The 16218-nt window shown below is 43.3% G+C and overlaps 1 non-coding gene across 1 annotated transcript; it reads left to right on the top strand.

Moving 5' to 3' along the window:
• Nucleotides 1-5227: 5227 nt before the first annotated feature.
• trnas-acu (transfer RNA serine (anticodon ACU)) lies at nt 5228-5309 on the top strand. Its single transcript has one exon. It is a non-coding gene; the product is annotated as a tRNA-Ser (tRNA).
• The last annotated feature ends 10909 nt before the right edge of the window (nt 5310-16218 follow it).

Here is a 16218-nt window from a genome sequence, read left to right as displayed (position 1 = left end):
GTGGTGTGAATGCTGGTTTCACCCCTCCTTTGGTGGAAGGGAAAGGTGCCAGGAGAGGTTTGTGGGCTGGTGGGGGGGAAGTGTGGATATGAAAGGGGTTCGTGGAGGGAATGGTCTTTTTGGAATGCTGGCAGGGCTGGGTAGCGAAATATATTTCTGGTGGTGGTGGTGTCTGTTTGGAGCTGGCATCAGTGGCAGAATATGATGCGTTTCATGCAGAGGTTGGTGGGGTGCAAGGTGAGTACCAGGATGTTCTGTCCTTGTTGCGTTGAGAGATGTGGGGTTCAAGGGTGGTGCTGTGTGAAGTGGAGGAGATGCACTGGAGGGCGTTGTTAACCACGTGGGAAGGCAATTTATGATCGTGGAAGAAGGAGACCAACTGTGTCTTTCTGAACTCTAATTGGTCATCCCTGGGAACAGACGTGGTAGAGGCGGAGGAATTGGGAATAAGGAATGGCGTTTTTACACGAGATAGGGTTGGAGGAGATGTATTCTAGATACCTGTGGGAGTCGGTGGCCTTGTAGTATATGTCGGTATTTAGTCAGTCGCCAGAGACGGTGATGGAGAAGTCCAGGAAAATGACGGAATTGCAAAGATGATCCGGGTAAATTTGAGGTCGGGGTGGAAGTTGTTGGTAAAGATGGTGAGCTATTCAACTTCCTCGTTTAAGCACCAAATAGCGCCAACACATTCAACAATGTAGCAAAGGAACAGGTGGAGGATGGTGCCTGTGTAACTGCGAAAGATGGACAGTTTCGCGTATCTGACAAACAGGCAGGCATCGCTAGGTACTATGCAGGTGTCCATGGCTACCCGTTTCGATGGAGGAAGTGGGAAGATTGGAAAGTGCAGTTGTTGACTGTAGGGACTAGTTCAGCCATGTGGATGAGGATGTCAGTGGAAAGGTACTGGTTGGGATGGTGTGAGATTAAGAAATGCAGACTTCTGCCATGGCAGATAGATTTGTACAGGGACTGGATGTCCATGGTGAAGATGACGCGTTGGGGGCCAAGGAAACGAAATTCGTGGATTAGGCGAAGTGCATAGCGTTGTCACGAATGTAAGTGGGCGTTTCCTGGACTGGGGAGATAGGATTATGTCGAGGTAGGAAGAGATGATTCGGATGGGACAGGTGCAGGCTGAGACAATAGGTCTACTGGGGCAGTCAGGTTTGTGAATCTTAGGAAGGAGGTAGAATCGGGGCGTGCACGGTTCACGGAGAATGAGGTTGGAGGTTGTGGATGGGAGATCCCCAGAGGTGATGAGATTGTGGATGGTCTGGACGATGATGGTTTGGTGATGGGTGGAGAGATTGTGATCGGGGTCAGTAGAAGGAGGTGCCTGCGAGTTGGCACCTGACTTCAGCTTTGTCCCTCAGCCCGACTCAAAAGCCTAATTCCTGGTGAATGGCTTATACCTAAATTGTAAATTCTCCTGCTCGTCGGATGTTGCCTGACCCGCTGTGATTTTCCAGTACAACAATCTCGACTGTTGTTTTTATTACTGTCTCAGTTCACAATAGCATGTCCGTGCTGTCTGTTTGATTCTCGAGAGCAATGTTCTCACGAACTGCGACAAAATCTGCCAATCTGAAACAAAACAGAAATTGCTGCAAAATCACAGGTATGCAGGCAGCATCTGTGCAGATAAATCACAGTTAGCGTTTCATATCCATTGGGTCCGTCTCTCCACAGATGCTACTGCCAGACGTCCTGAAACTTTCCAGCAAATTCTGTTTGTGTTTGATATTCAACATCAGAAATCCTTTCCTTTTCGTTTCCTTATGTTCTGCCCATATGATTTGGCTAAAGATAACGTTAAATGTTTTAAATATGACTGCAATAGAACGGCCAGATTCCACCAGCCCGTTACTTTTAATTGGTTCATGTGAACAATGCCTTTCCACTTGGTCACCGCGTCCTACAGCTGCACTGCACATAAATTGACAAAATTATGGCATTCTCTCGGATTGGTAATCAGGAGCGAGATTGTTTGAAATTGTTGAAAATGTAAGATAAACTGAGAGAATACGGGATATTAAACGGGAAACTGAAAGGGAAAGAGAGAACAGCGAATGACAATTTTTGACAAAACTGAAACGTAATTGTTCCAGATTCAGAACGTGTTTTCATCCACAAACATACCACAATGTGGAATGTAATTTTTGGGACAACCATTGCAAGCAGATTGCAAAATCTTAGTTTTAAACTCTTGCTGCAGCTGTTTTGGTTTTAATGAACGCACACATGGGATTCAGTGCTGTAATGATCCCCTAAAATGGAGAAGGAAATCCTTGCTTTCGAGGATACGTGAGGAATGTTCACTAACTCATCCCAGTAATGGCAGCGCTGTCCTCTGGAAGCCTATTGGTAAAATCATTCAATGTTCCATGGTGTTTTGAATGAGTGGTGAAGGGAATGTCTCCATTCACAAATTAATCATTCAGTAGAATTCAATACATGGACCCAAGAAATAATGAAAAAAATTGAACAAGAATACGGATATACGATACACAATAGCTACAACAATTGCTATATGAAAACTGTTAATTTCAGATCCACGGTGGCCTTTGGTGATGGCATTTACTATCCAGAACCAGTCTGCACTAGAATGACTGGAGACTCACTATGAAGTATTTAAATTTCAGTCGCCTTTAGAAATAGCTGAGGCTCACTCAGGGCACGGGGAGTTAGAGATATTGGCCTCACAAACCATTCGAACATTCCATGGAACAATAAAGGAAGTGATAGATATTTTTCGTCTCCATGGAGACGATGTTCATTAACTGGATAGATAATAATTTACTTTATTGGAGTTTATATATATATTTAAAAAGCAAACAGTTCATAGCGTAACTGCAAAATATTCAGGTCCCCCTTAGTGGTAGCATTGTGTGTAATCGTTGACCTCATTCTCCACCAAAAACATGTAAAGTGTTGAGAAAGGGCAGAGACGCCGTTTCCTGGATTGGAAGATATTAGAAAGCCAAGTGACATTGTTGACTGAGACATAGAAATATCAGAAAAGATACAAACGGTTTCATCGGGATGATAGAAAGAATGAAGGAGTTTATTCACGATATTTGAAAATGCTGGAGCAGAAACACGCAAGTTTGAAGTAAACAAATGAGATTTCATATAACGCGAGGTTTGAATGACTAAATCGGGGAAATTCCCTCTTTTAAGTGAATCGATAACATTAGTCAGAGCTTCAAAACCATGAACGAATGATTAAGAAAAGTTTGGATGAGAGTTTCTTTCACTCAATAAAGTTATTTAAATCGTGAAAGACTTTTCAGAAATAAAGTGTAGAAGCTTATTTCACAGTGTTTTAAGAAACATACATACAAGGAAGGAATTGGCCATTGAGAGAAAGTCAGTGTGGTTGCGTAACAATTTCCGATTTGGTTGACTTCAGACACAAAGACATTTCATGACCACGTACAACTGAATAAGATTGAGTATAAAAAGTTCATGGATTGATATGGTGTGGCGTATTATTCAAGATGGTACTCTATAAATGGAGCTGATGTCCTTAAATAACTGCAGACAGAAGTTATATCCTAATGAGTCGGAATTGAATCGTCACTTAGAGACGCAACACCTACTTTAAAGATTTGACCACGTTCACGTGATGTTATGTATATTTCGTACATTCTTAACTCCACCTAAGAAATACACCAAGAAGACTCTGTCCTTTTGGGTTGTCAACCCTCTGTACTTCTCTGCAGTACGCCATTGAAGATAAAATATGCTCAAACCAAAAGCCAATTCAATACAAAATTCAAACGCTCCTATGTGATTTTTTTTAAAAAAAATATTATTGCGATAACCTTTGTCAGTTTGTAACAAACCAGGTAACATGAAACCAGTTCAACATTTATTTTCCAGAATTTAACGCAGTGCACATGGGAAACGTTATCCATCTGCTGAAAAATCACGTTCGGCTCTCTCTCCACACATGTCTCTTCATGTTTAAATATTTGGAGTATGTTTGTTGATCAATGAGTCATTATCCAGAAAAGGTCGTTTCTCAATCCACAAAAACAAATTGTTATTTTCCCATAAACTTGGCTTTGCTCAATATCACTTTCTATCCGTACCCCTCAACACGACGACAAATTGAAGCTGCTCCATGTGAGGCTCAAACTTAAAACTTCGGGAGAGCACAGCCCACTATACTGGCACAGAGATACCATGCACTGTCACCTGCAGCACAGGAGCAACACATTAATGCTTACCTCCACATTCCTGGTTGTACCTTAACGTTTGGGAAACCGAGTTTCTCTGATTCCATGGATAGTAACGGGTACTGTACGATCATCTTCACCAGTGGTTCTGAACCTGAGTGAGGAAAGTGATGAGCTACTCATTGCGTAGCTCCATTGTGTCTCTGGCATCAAATTCAAAAGTGTAAACCCACTCTGAATACTTCCATCGCAGTCCGCTGTTTGGAAAGTGTTCCTGTTGTGGGAAATGCACTTCTCCGTGTGTCAAATGCTGCCCTCAGCATTCTCTTTGGCACTGCACTCAAATTACTTCTGACACTTGCTTATTCTGTTGCTATGATCATTCAGTGACTTGGTGTTGCATGGCCCAGGAAAATGATACCGATCAAGGTTTCTGCATTGTTGAATTCAATTGTCAGTTTAGCCTTATTTAGGATTTTGAAATTGTGTGTCCTGTACACAAGTGCGTATCAAAAATATCTCAGCAGATGAAAGGTGTTCCGAATCATGACATTGAGCACTATGCACTCTCCTCCAGTCTGGTAAACAATTCCTCACGGGCAATTTAATAGACAATAGGTGCAGGAGTCGGCCCTTCGAGCCATCACTACCATTCATTATGATCATGGCTGATTATCCTCAAACAGTATCCTGTTCCTGCCTTATACCCATAAACCTTGATTCCACTATCCTCAACAACTCTATCTTTCTTGAAAGAACACATCCTGCTGTCTCGGGTTCATCATTCCGTTGACTTCAAATCTTCACGAAATTCAACAGACCTTGTTACATAGTCATTTCTTCATTTTTGATCAGATCACTGTGAGCGGAGTGGCACAGTGGGAATGCGTTTGCCCCACAACCCAGAGGTCAGACCATACTTTTGGAACTGTACTGTGCTATTTATCATTTCACCAACACCAGGAAGAAATATCTGCTGGTCTGCATAATTTACGCAATTCACATATTCATAAGGTCATAGCACTTCAAGTGTGCGTGACGAGGTGGCCGAGAGGTTAAGGCGATGGACTACTAATCCATTGTGTTCTACACGCGTGGGTTCGAGTCCCACTCTCGTCGCAGTTTTCGATGTTGGTATTTTTGGATGATCACAGCTTATTGAAATTCGAACTCCATTAGTCAGTTTATATGCATCTAACTAATACAAAGTCTCAGAGAATAATTTGAGCCAGTTGCCTAAACTGCATTGAAATGTAGATTGCATTGGGATAATGAAAAGGAACGCGATTTTCTTTTCCAAGTCAAGCTTCTGTGAACTTTTGTCGTCTGAAAGAGATCCAGGAAAACCAAATAACGAGAAATGCGAAGTGCATGTTTATGCAATGGGATTCTTAATGACTGTTGTGGTTCTGTTCGCCGAGCTGGGAGTTTTTGTTGCAAACGTTTCGTCCCCTTTCTAGGTGGCATCTTCAGTGCTTGGGTGCCTCCTGTGAAGCGTTTCTGTGCTGATTCCTCCGGCATTTATACTGGTTTGAATCTTCCGCTTCCGGTTGTCAGTTGCTGTCTGCTGCAGTGGCCAGGAAATAGGGTCTATGTCGATGTGTCTGTTGATAGAATTTGTGAATGAGTGTCATGCCTCTCGGAATTCCCTGGCTGTTCTCTGTTTGGCCTGCTCTATAATAATGGTGTTGTCCCAATCGAATTCGTGTTGTTTGTCATTTGTTGTGGTTCTGTTCGCCGAGCTGGGAGTTTTGGTTGCAAACGTTTCGTCCACTTTCTACAACGAGCATCCGAGCTACAAATCTTCTCACAAACTTTGAATTCTTAATGACTGTTTTGTCAGATGAAACCTAGAGCAGGTTGAGTAGAAGTGATTCATGTTGGTGAGAAGAGCACAGAGAGACAGCACAAAATAATAAAGATATTTCAAAAGGGGCAGGGGTTTGATGTAGGGCCACCAAGAACTGGCTGAAAATGCACAGTAGAGAATTGCTGATGTGGGTGCCGTCCATGGGCACGGACAGACTCACACGTTGGTTTCGCTCTTTCTCCTTGCTCTCGCCTTTGATGAATGTTGGACATAAGACACAGATAAACACAAGATGTGGGAAGCAAGCTCCCTCTCGTCATGCACACACTGGATGCATCACATTGAACTATGAGCAACTGAAGAAGTCAGCATGTTAACTGTAGGAACTCAACCTAAACTGTGAATAAATAACCGCAGATTCATGCAGCATATACATGAAAAATGATTTCATGTGTCTTTATACGCATGTCATTAACAGACGGTTCGTTTTAATTCCAGTGTGGCTGAAAGAATAAGACACCACATTTCAAGGTGGATGACAACATTACCAATTTTGTCTTGAAATTGAGATCTATTTGATAATTTTACACAGTGAACATGTTCAATTTAAATAATACCAACCACATTCCCTCACCTGCAATAAAAGTGTGATTTCATTGCAAACATTGTCCTTGCTAAGAAGCAGTTACTCGACATGAAAAATAGGATGCAATTTTTATTGAACATATGTCAATTAGTACCATTATCTTTCGTCGGATTGACTGCAATATGAACATGCCAAATAAGGTTTAAGAAAGAAAGTATTTTGGAAATAGTGATTCGGAGGTGATTAAAAGGTGATTATGTTCTCATGATGTGGATGTTCCAATAATGACTCCATTGGTGGAAATGATCAGTGGGCAGTATTTCTATGATGGTATAGAGGTGTGTGAACTGCCAAGGATGGGAGCTCCCACCTCATCTGGAGCAGCGTCTGTTGACATGGACCCAGCGAGTATTGTAACATTAGTCTGGAAGTTCCAACCACACCTGGAGCAGCTTTTATTGACATGGAGCATCAGGGAGCACTGGGACATAAGACTTTGAGCAGGTTCAGTTGGTATGGTGCAGGAAGCTTTGCGAGATCAGTCTTGGAGCTCGACCAACTTATAATTACATGGAGCAGCAGTGAGCATTGAGACATCAGACTGGTAGATCCAACCTCAACTGGACCGCTTCTATTGACATGGAGCAGGGAGTATTGGGACATCAGATGGGGTGCTCCAACTTCAAGTGGAGCAGCTTCTATTGATATGGTGCAGCAAGGAGCATTAGAACATCAGGTTGGGAGCTCCAACCTCACCTGGAGCAGCTAGTACTTACATGGAAGAGGAGGGAGTATTGGTACATTAGGCTGGGGTAAGGATATTCAACTATTTTAATCTTAAGTAAAATTGGTTTCAACAACTCAGATGCTAATTGATTTGTGAAGAATCTGTCCCGGGAAAATAATTAATTCTTTAGATATAAAAGACATGTCCTGCAAATATTAAACTCAGGAAAATGCATTGGTACAGAGAAAAATGGAAATGGTGTTCCAGGTCTTTGACTTTTCTTTTCTGATCGACTCTGCACTGGATTACATCAAAAGAACTTTATCACTCATTTCACGTTATTCAGCAAATACAGACAGGTCATTAACGTAATCTAAAGCTGAAAATTAATGGGAATATGCGATGTTGCAATTAGGCTGGAGTTTACCTCTAATTATGGTGGAAACGCAGCAAAGTAAGTTGTAATTTCCTCGATCATACTGACCTCATTGAATGGCTGATCAGATTGTGAATGGTAGCTTTTTGGGGACAATTTGAAGTGAATCAATGATGGTGATTATCTTTGTTATTTGCTCATCTTGTGACTGTCACAGTTATTGCTCATGTATTTGTTAACACCGCAGCTCTGCAGCGTGTAAAGTTTCAGCTGTGCATCTGGCCAGTGGTACAACCAGATGTATAGCTGTCTCCGGATCAGGCGGTCGAAAGTTCGAATTTTACTTGGCGCAAGCGCTTTGTTGAGATTCATCACACATCCAAACTAATCATTTTTGTTCCGCTGAGGTGGATAATATTTGAAATTTTCATCTCCACGAACTAAAATTCTTTCATTGTCTTCAATCAGTTAAACATGACCAAGAACTATCAGAGTAAAAACACACAGCGCCAGAATGTACCAAACAGACATATTTGGAAGCACCGATGTTCCATGCACTGCTTCTTCATCAGGTGTTTGTCAACTGTTGGAATCGAAAATGGCTTTGTGTGATTTTAAAATTTGGCCACCCCAGTCCAAAACCAACACTTCCAAGTCATGGTACCATCGACACCACGAACAGTCGGTTAAAGTCCTGATGATCTTCCAAAAGATCGCACATATTGACACACACACCAAGTTTCTGCAGAAAAACACCCACCTGATGAAGGAGCGGCTCTCTGAAAGCCAATGTTTCCAAATAAACCTGCTGGACTATGCCCTGATATTGTGCAATTTTTAACTTTGTCTACTCAACTCAAACACTGACACTTCCATACCAGAGACAACATCAGTCATGTCCCAGCGCTGTCAAGAAGGCAATTGTGGAATATCCCAAAACATTGCTCATAGTCACGTCTAGTTTTCAGAAACCAATGCACTCAATCGCTTCAGCTCCTTTGTTTGAAAAGCACAGAAAAGAAATAGCTGTGACACAGTTTTTACAGTATTTTGAAACTCTTTGTGAGGTGGAATCAGAGGAGAATGAAAGATTATCTGTCAGACTGTGCAGAGAGAGGAAAGGCACTTTTGGCTTCTTTGAAGAGCTGGGGTATTAACTGAGCTAAGGCATGAAACAGATTATTGGGAAAGCTGCTCTCTCTGCATCAGGAACAAGAAGTCCTGATTTCCTGAACGGTAATGAAACTCGGGCTACTCAGTTAAAGCGCCGAATACTAACCACTAGACCACTAAGGATGAGGGCAGAAGCAGTTACACTGTTTCTTCATAACACAGTATTTGGAATTATGTCACTGCAGATATGTTTCCCCTCAAAAATGATTGAATTATCGAGTGCTTACAACACAAAATAGGTCCCTTCATCTCATTTCCCAGTACTTGATCTGCAACCTTTTAAGCTCTTTCGTTTCATGTGTTCATCTCAATGCTAATTTCTCTGGAACGTTTTAATCTCGTAAGACACAATAAATGGGATTGAAATTTGAGATGGGAAACATGTGTTCACACCCAGTCTGGGAGCTGAATCCCATTTTTTCGTATAGACTGAAGCACGCAGACACATTTCTCCAAGAGTGACACAGGCCTTGGGAGAAAACAAGCAGAAAGTAACATTTCACCGAATTGTCTGATATTGTCCCATTTCAGATTTCAACACCAGTGTATGGTTACAGCAAAGAAAGGAAGCATTCAGCCCCTCCCGTCCCAGTGTTCCTTGCCTATTGTTTCCCCTTCAATCTGTAGTTTCTACTGCCTCACCTCGTTTTTGTTGCCAAACTTGATCATTGCTCACGCGTTACTTCCTGTCCTGCCGAACGGTTTTCCTCAAGTTGTTGCAATGAAGAACAGGAATGGCCTATTTCAAGCACTTTTCCAGTTTACAAAGCCAGTGTTATCACCACTGAGCAAGCACATTGCCAGCTCAGAGAGAAGGTCTCATACATTATAAACTCAAATGCAAAGATGATTGGATAGCCTCAGTATGGTAAACCAACCAACCAGACCGGAATGGAGCCGAGGGGATCATGTACAGTAGGATGAGAGTATAGAATGACGAATCTAATAGTGTCCAGGGTGGTGTTAACAGAAATCTTCCCTGGTAGGTTAGTGATGAGAATTCAATGTTCTCACTGTCATGACTTGTTAAAGGTTAACGTTTACAGTAATCAATATGAAATACTGCCTGGTATTTCGAAGCAGAATGATGTTGTGCAGCAGACAGAATCGTTTCCCTGCATGACCTAATAAGAGAGCTCAGGAGGGCCAGGAGGAGACATGAGAGCCAGGAGGAGACATGAGAAGTTGTTGGCGGATAGGATCAGGGTTAACCCTAAGGCTTCCCACAGGTATGTCAGGAATAAAAGAATGACGAGAGTTAAATTAGGGCCAATCAAGAATAATAATGGGAAGTTGTGTGTGGAGTCAGAGGAGACATGGGGAAACACTAAATAAATATTTTTCGACAGTGTTCATTATAGAAAATGAAAATGTTGGCGTGGAAGATACAGAGATACTTGCATCTAGGCTAGAAGAGATTGAAGTTCACAAGGAAGAGGTATTAGAAATACTGCGGAGTGTGAAAATAGACAAGCCCTCTTGGCCGGATGGGATCTATCCTAGGATCCTCTGGGAAGCAAGGGAAGAGATTGCCGAGCCTGTGGCATTGACCTAGAAATCATCGTCTACAGAAATAGTGCCTGAGGACTGGAGGATAGCAAATGTGGTTTCCTTGTTCAAGCAGGGTAGTAGTGACAACCCTGGTAATTACAGACCAGTGATTCTTACTTCATTTGTTGGTAAAGCGTTGGAAAAGGTTATAAGAGATAGGATTTATAATCATCTAGAAAATAACAATCTGATCAGGGACAGTCAGCACGGTTTTGTAAAGTGTAGGTCGTGCCTAACGAATCTTATTGAGTTTTTAGACAAACTGACCAAACAAGTAGATGAGAGTAAACTAGTTGATGTGGTGTATATGGATTTCAGCAAGGTGTTCGCTAAGGTTCCCACAGTAGGCTATTATACAAAATGCGGAGGAATGGGATTGTGTGAGACATAGCAGTTTGAATCAGTAATTGACTGGCTGAAAGAAAACAGCGGGTTGTAGTTGATGTAACATGTTCATCTTGGTGTCCAGTTACTAGCGGCATTCCACAAGGGTCGGTGTTGGGTCCACTCCAATCGTCATTTTTATAAATAACCTGGATGAGGGCTTAGAAGGGTGTATTAGTAATTTTGCGGACCACACTACGGTCGGTGGAGTTGTGGATAGTGACGAAGGATGTAGTAGGTTGCAGAGAGACATAGATAGGATGCAGAGCTGGGCTGAGAGGTGGCAAATGGAGTTTAATGTGGACAAGTGTGGGGTGATACACTTTGGACGGAGTAATTGGAATGCAAAGTACTGAGCTAATAATAAGATTATTGGGACTGCAGATGAACAGAGAGATCGTGGTGTCCGTGTACACAAATCCCTGAAAGTTGCCACCCGATTGACAGGGTTGTGAAGAAGGCATGCAGTGATTTGACCTTTATTAATTGAGGGATTAAGTTCAGGAATCAGGAGGTTATGCTGCAGCTGTACACAACTCTGGTACGGTCACATTTGGAGAATTGTGAACAGTTCTGGTCAAGACATTATAAGTAGGATGTTGAAACTTTGGAAAGGGTGCCGAGGAGATTTTCTAGGATGTTGCCTGGTATGGAAGGAAAGTCTTACGAGGAAAGACTGAGGGCCTTGAGGCTATTCTCGTTAGAGAGAAGAAGATTGAGAGGTGACTTAATGGAGACATACAAGATAATCAGAGGATTAGATAGGGTGCATACTTACTTGTTCCAAGTATGGGGATGGCAAACACGAGGGGACACAACTTTAAAGTGAGGGGAGATAGGTATAAAAAAGATGTCAGAGGTAGTTTCTTTACACAGAGAGTAGTTAGGGTATGGAATGCTTTGCCTGCAATGGTAGTAGATTCGCTAAGATTAAGTGCATTTAAGTCGTCATTGGACAGGCATATGGAAGTGCATGGAATACTGTAGATGGGATGGACTTCAGATTAGTATGACAGGGTGGCGCAACATCGAGGGCCGAAAGGCCTGTACTACGCTGTAATGTTCTGTGTTCTGTATGCTACAGTTCCGCATCAGCAATGTCATCTGCAATTGCCTGACGTTCAATCAGTTTAAAACAAGAACGGAGGGGGCGACAGGAAAACGGAAGGGGAATAGTGATTTGTGAGAGTTAACTACATGCCTCGTGGAGCCAGGTTCAATGTAGATACTGAATATCGGTTTTCCTGTTTACCTTGGTATACTGATCACTACGGATCAATTACCCGATATTGTCTGCGCTTTGCGTGTTGTTCTTTGTACATTTCACCTCGGTTCAGTGCTCCGGGGTGACCATGCTTTTTTAAAATTTGGCACGTTTTACTCAGGTCGGTTTTGCAGCTTCATATTAAGGCAAACTAGTTTAGGAACAGATCGACACCATTCAGACCATCAAGTCTGCTCCGCTATTGAATGCTTTCATGTCTGATCTGATAACGTTGAACTGCACTTTCTTGCCTTTCCCCATAACGCTTGATGTCTTTGCTGTTTGAAGATCTGCAGATCTCAGCCTCATTACACCTTATGACACTTTCTCAACAGCCTTCTGCTAAAAGAAAGTCCGCTGATACAAAACTGTCTGAGAGAATAAATGCTTCTTCATCTCTATTTTAATTGTGGGATCCGCATTCTAATACAAAGTTAAATATCACAGAACACCAGGTCATAGTCCAACAGGTTTAATTGAAGCAATGGCTTTTGGAGAGCTGCTCCTTCATCAGGTGGCTGTGGAGTTCACAGTGGAAAGATACAGAATTCATAGCAAAATGTTACAATGTAATGTCACTGAAATTATACTTTGAAAAATACCTTGATTGTTTGTTAAATCTCCCATCTGTTAGAATGATTATGTTAGGTTCACTTTTTTCTTATTTAAATCGAAAAACTTTCTTTTAACGGTTACATTCTCAGGTGAACTTTACCAATTAGTGTCATCACAGATAAATTGTTGATAGTGTTACTGCCTGTGTGCTGCGTCCGTGCCATAATGTTCAGACTGACGGTAATCTAAAAAAAACACGCTGCAAGCAAGAATGCTTTAAGGCATGGTACATTGGTGAAGCCGAGCAGAGGCTACTGCAACGGAATGGGCACTGCACATCAATCAACAGACAGGTATGCCCCTTCCCAGTTAGAGAGCACTTCAGTGGTCCAGGACATTCGACCTCGGACCTTCGGGTGTCAATCCTCCAAGGCGGGCTTCGGAGCAGGCAGCAGCTAAAAGTGCCCACGCAGAGGCTGATAGTTAAAGTTGGTACCCATGGGAATGGCCTCAGCCGGGTCCTTGGGTTCATGTCACAGTACAGGTGATCCCATTGCCCTATCTTCAAACAGAGACCCTCCTACACACACACACACACACACACACGTTTGTGGGGGTGAATTTGTACTTGCAGAGTTACATTGTACTTTGCTCAAAAACCGCATGAATCCATGTAAGTCTCTGGTAACTCATTTTTATAAATTAGAATCAGTTTAAACATTATGGAACAGACAGCAGCACACGGGGGCAGACACCAGTTGTTGAATTTCACCTGAGAATGAAACTTTAAAATAACAAGTTTTGCACCTTAGTGAAGCTAACATGGTCATTCTAACAGATTGGAGACTTAGCAAACAATCAAGGTATTTTTCAATGTATAATTTCAGTCATCACACTGTAAACTTATGCTATAAATTCTGTGACTTACAATGTGTACTCCACAATCACCTGATGAATGAGCAGCAGTCCGAAACCTAATACTTCCAATTAAGCCTGTTGGACTATAACATGGTGTTGTGTGATTTTCAAATTTGCATAACCCAGTCCAAAACCGACATCTCCAAGTCATTCGATATGAGACGCTCTGGTCAAAGAACCAAACTTTCTGCATCCAACTTATTTAATCCTTGAAAAAAACCTGTATGTTTCAATAAGGATCATATTTGTAGTACTGAGTCTGAGCAGGCAAAGGCAACTGATTTCAGCTTTTCTTCCCATTTGATCTCATCTCCGATGTGAAATTCTCACTGACTCTGACCGAACTGCTATCTTTGCTGTTTTGTAATGTCAGGAACTCATGTTCAATTTAAGATTTTGATAAGAAACAACAAATATGTTTTTCCCTGACTGGAAATCAACATTGGGAAATAGCAATGACAAAGCTGAATTTCAGCACTTTCGCACCAAGGAAATTTGGAGCTGGGATGAGGTGGGGGAAAGGGAAATGAGGAAACTGGTGAAGTCCACATTGGTGTCCTGGGGTTGAAGTGTTCCCAGGCGAAAAATGAGTCGTTCTTCCTCCAGGCGTTGGTGGGGTGAGGGAGCGACGGTGAAGGAGGCTCAGGACGTCCATGTCCTCGGCTGAGTTGGAGCGGGAGTTGAAATTTTGGGCCACAGGTAGGTGTGGTTGATTGGTGCGGGCGTCCCAGAGATGTTCCCTAAACCACTCTGCTCGGACGCGTCCAGTCTCCCCAATGTAGAGGAGGTCGCATCGGAAGCAATGGATACAATAAATGATATTGGTGGATGTGGAAGGCTCCTTTGGGGACTTGGATGGATGTGAGGGAGGAGGTGTGGGCGCAGGTTTTGTAATTCCTGCTGTGGCAGGGGAAGGTGTCAGAACGGGATGGTGGTTTGTGGGATGGCGTGGGCCTGACCAGGTAGTCACGGATGGAACGGTCTTTGCAGAAGGCAGAAAGGGGTGGGGAGGAAAATATATCCCTGGTGGTGGGGTCCGTTTGGAGGGGCGGAAATGTCGGTGGGTAATTTAGTTCATGCGAAGGTTGGTAGGGTGGAAGGTGAGCACCGGGGATGTTCTGTCCTTGTCACGGTTGGAGGGGTGAAGTCTAAGGGCGGAGGTGCGGGATGTGGACGAGATGCGTTGGAGGGCATCTTTAACCACGTGGAAAGGGAAATGGCAGTCTCTAAAGAAGGAGGCCATCTGGTGTGTTCTATACTCGATGCTTCATTCTCCCCACATCCACCCTCCTCTCATTTATCTCTCCACCCTTCAGGCACTCTGCCTGTATTCCTTATGAAGGAATTTTGCCCTAAACGTCGATTTTGCTGCTCCTCGGATGCTGCCTAAACTGCTGTGATTTTCCAGCACCACTCTGATCTAAACTCTGGTTTCCAGCATCTGCAGTCATTGCTTTTACCCTCTGCTCCCAAAGGACCAGTTCCACCACTGAACACACCAGGTAGCCTCCTTCTTTAAAGACCAGAAATCCCCTCCTATGTGTTTGAGGATGCCCTCCAATGCATTTCATCCATGTTCTATAACTCTGCCCATGAACCCCACACCTCCAACCACAACAAGGACAGAACCCCACTGCTCCTTATCTTCTATCCCACCAACTGCCGCATAAATCACATCATCGACTGACTGTTTCACAACCACTAAACGAATCCCACACTAGGGATATGTTCCCCTCCCCACCCTTTCCACTTTCCGCCAAGACCATTCGCTCCGTGACTGCCTAGTCAAGTCCACGCCCTCCAATGACCCACCCATCCCTCCTGGCACTTTCCCCTGTCACTGCAGGATGTGCAAAACCTGTACCCTCACCTCTGTCCAAGGCTCCAATGGAAGCTTCCACATCCAACAAAGGTTCACCTGCACTTCCGTACATGTCATTGCTTGTACCCGTTGCTTCCAATGCGGTCTACTCTAAATTGGGGAGACTGGATGTCTTCTCACAGAGCACATCAGAGAATATCTCCAGGATACCCGCAAGAATCAACCCCAGTGCCCCATAGCCAAACATTTCAACTCCCCCTCCCACTCTCCCGAGGATGTTCATGTCCTGGGCCTCCTCCATCATCACTGCCTCAGCGCCCGCTGCCTGGAGGAAGAAAGCCTCATCTTCCTCCTCGAGACCCTTCAACATCATGGCATCAATTTGGACTTCACCAGTTTCCTCATTTCCCCATCCCATACCTTACCCCAGTTCCCAACTTCCAGCTCAACACCGTCCTCCTGATCTATCCCAACTGTCCATCTTCATTCCCACCTAACCGCTCCACATTCTTCTCTGATACCCTCCACCTCCATCCACCTACTGCACTCTCAGCGAACTTCTCCCCAGCCCCACCCTCCTCCCAGTTATCTCTCCATCCCACATGCTCCCAATCTCATTCCTGATGAAGGGCTTTTGCCTGAAGTATTCATTTTTCGTGCTCCTCAGGTGCTCCAAAACTGCTTCTCCAACACCACTGTAATCTTGAGGGAATCAGTTAATTGAGAGTTTTTTTTTTCAGATATTTTGTTTTGTTGACCACAGGCTGTGGGATGATAGAAGAATTTTAGCAAACACCATGTTAGGAAACAGCTGACGGACTGAGGCCACAAGTCTGGTCACCGCATAAATCAACATTTTTTT

This window comes from Hemiscyllium ocellatum, unplaced genomic scaffold, assembly GCF_020745735.1.
Source record: "Hemiscyllium ocellatum isolate sHemOce1 unplaced genomic scaffold, sHemOce1.pat.X.cur. scaffold_388_pat_ctg1, whole genome shotgun sequence".
Classification (NCBI taxonomy): Eukaryota; Metazoa; Chordata; class Chondrichthyes; order Orectolobiformes; family Hemiscylliidae; genus Hemiscyllium; species Hemiscyllium ocellatum.
Note: the sequence above shows the minus strand (reverse complement) of the source record. Positions and strands in the feature narration are given on the sequence as shown.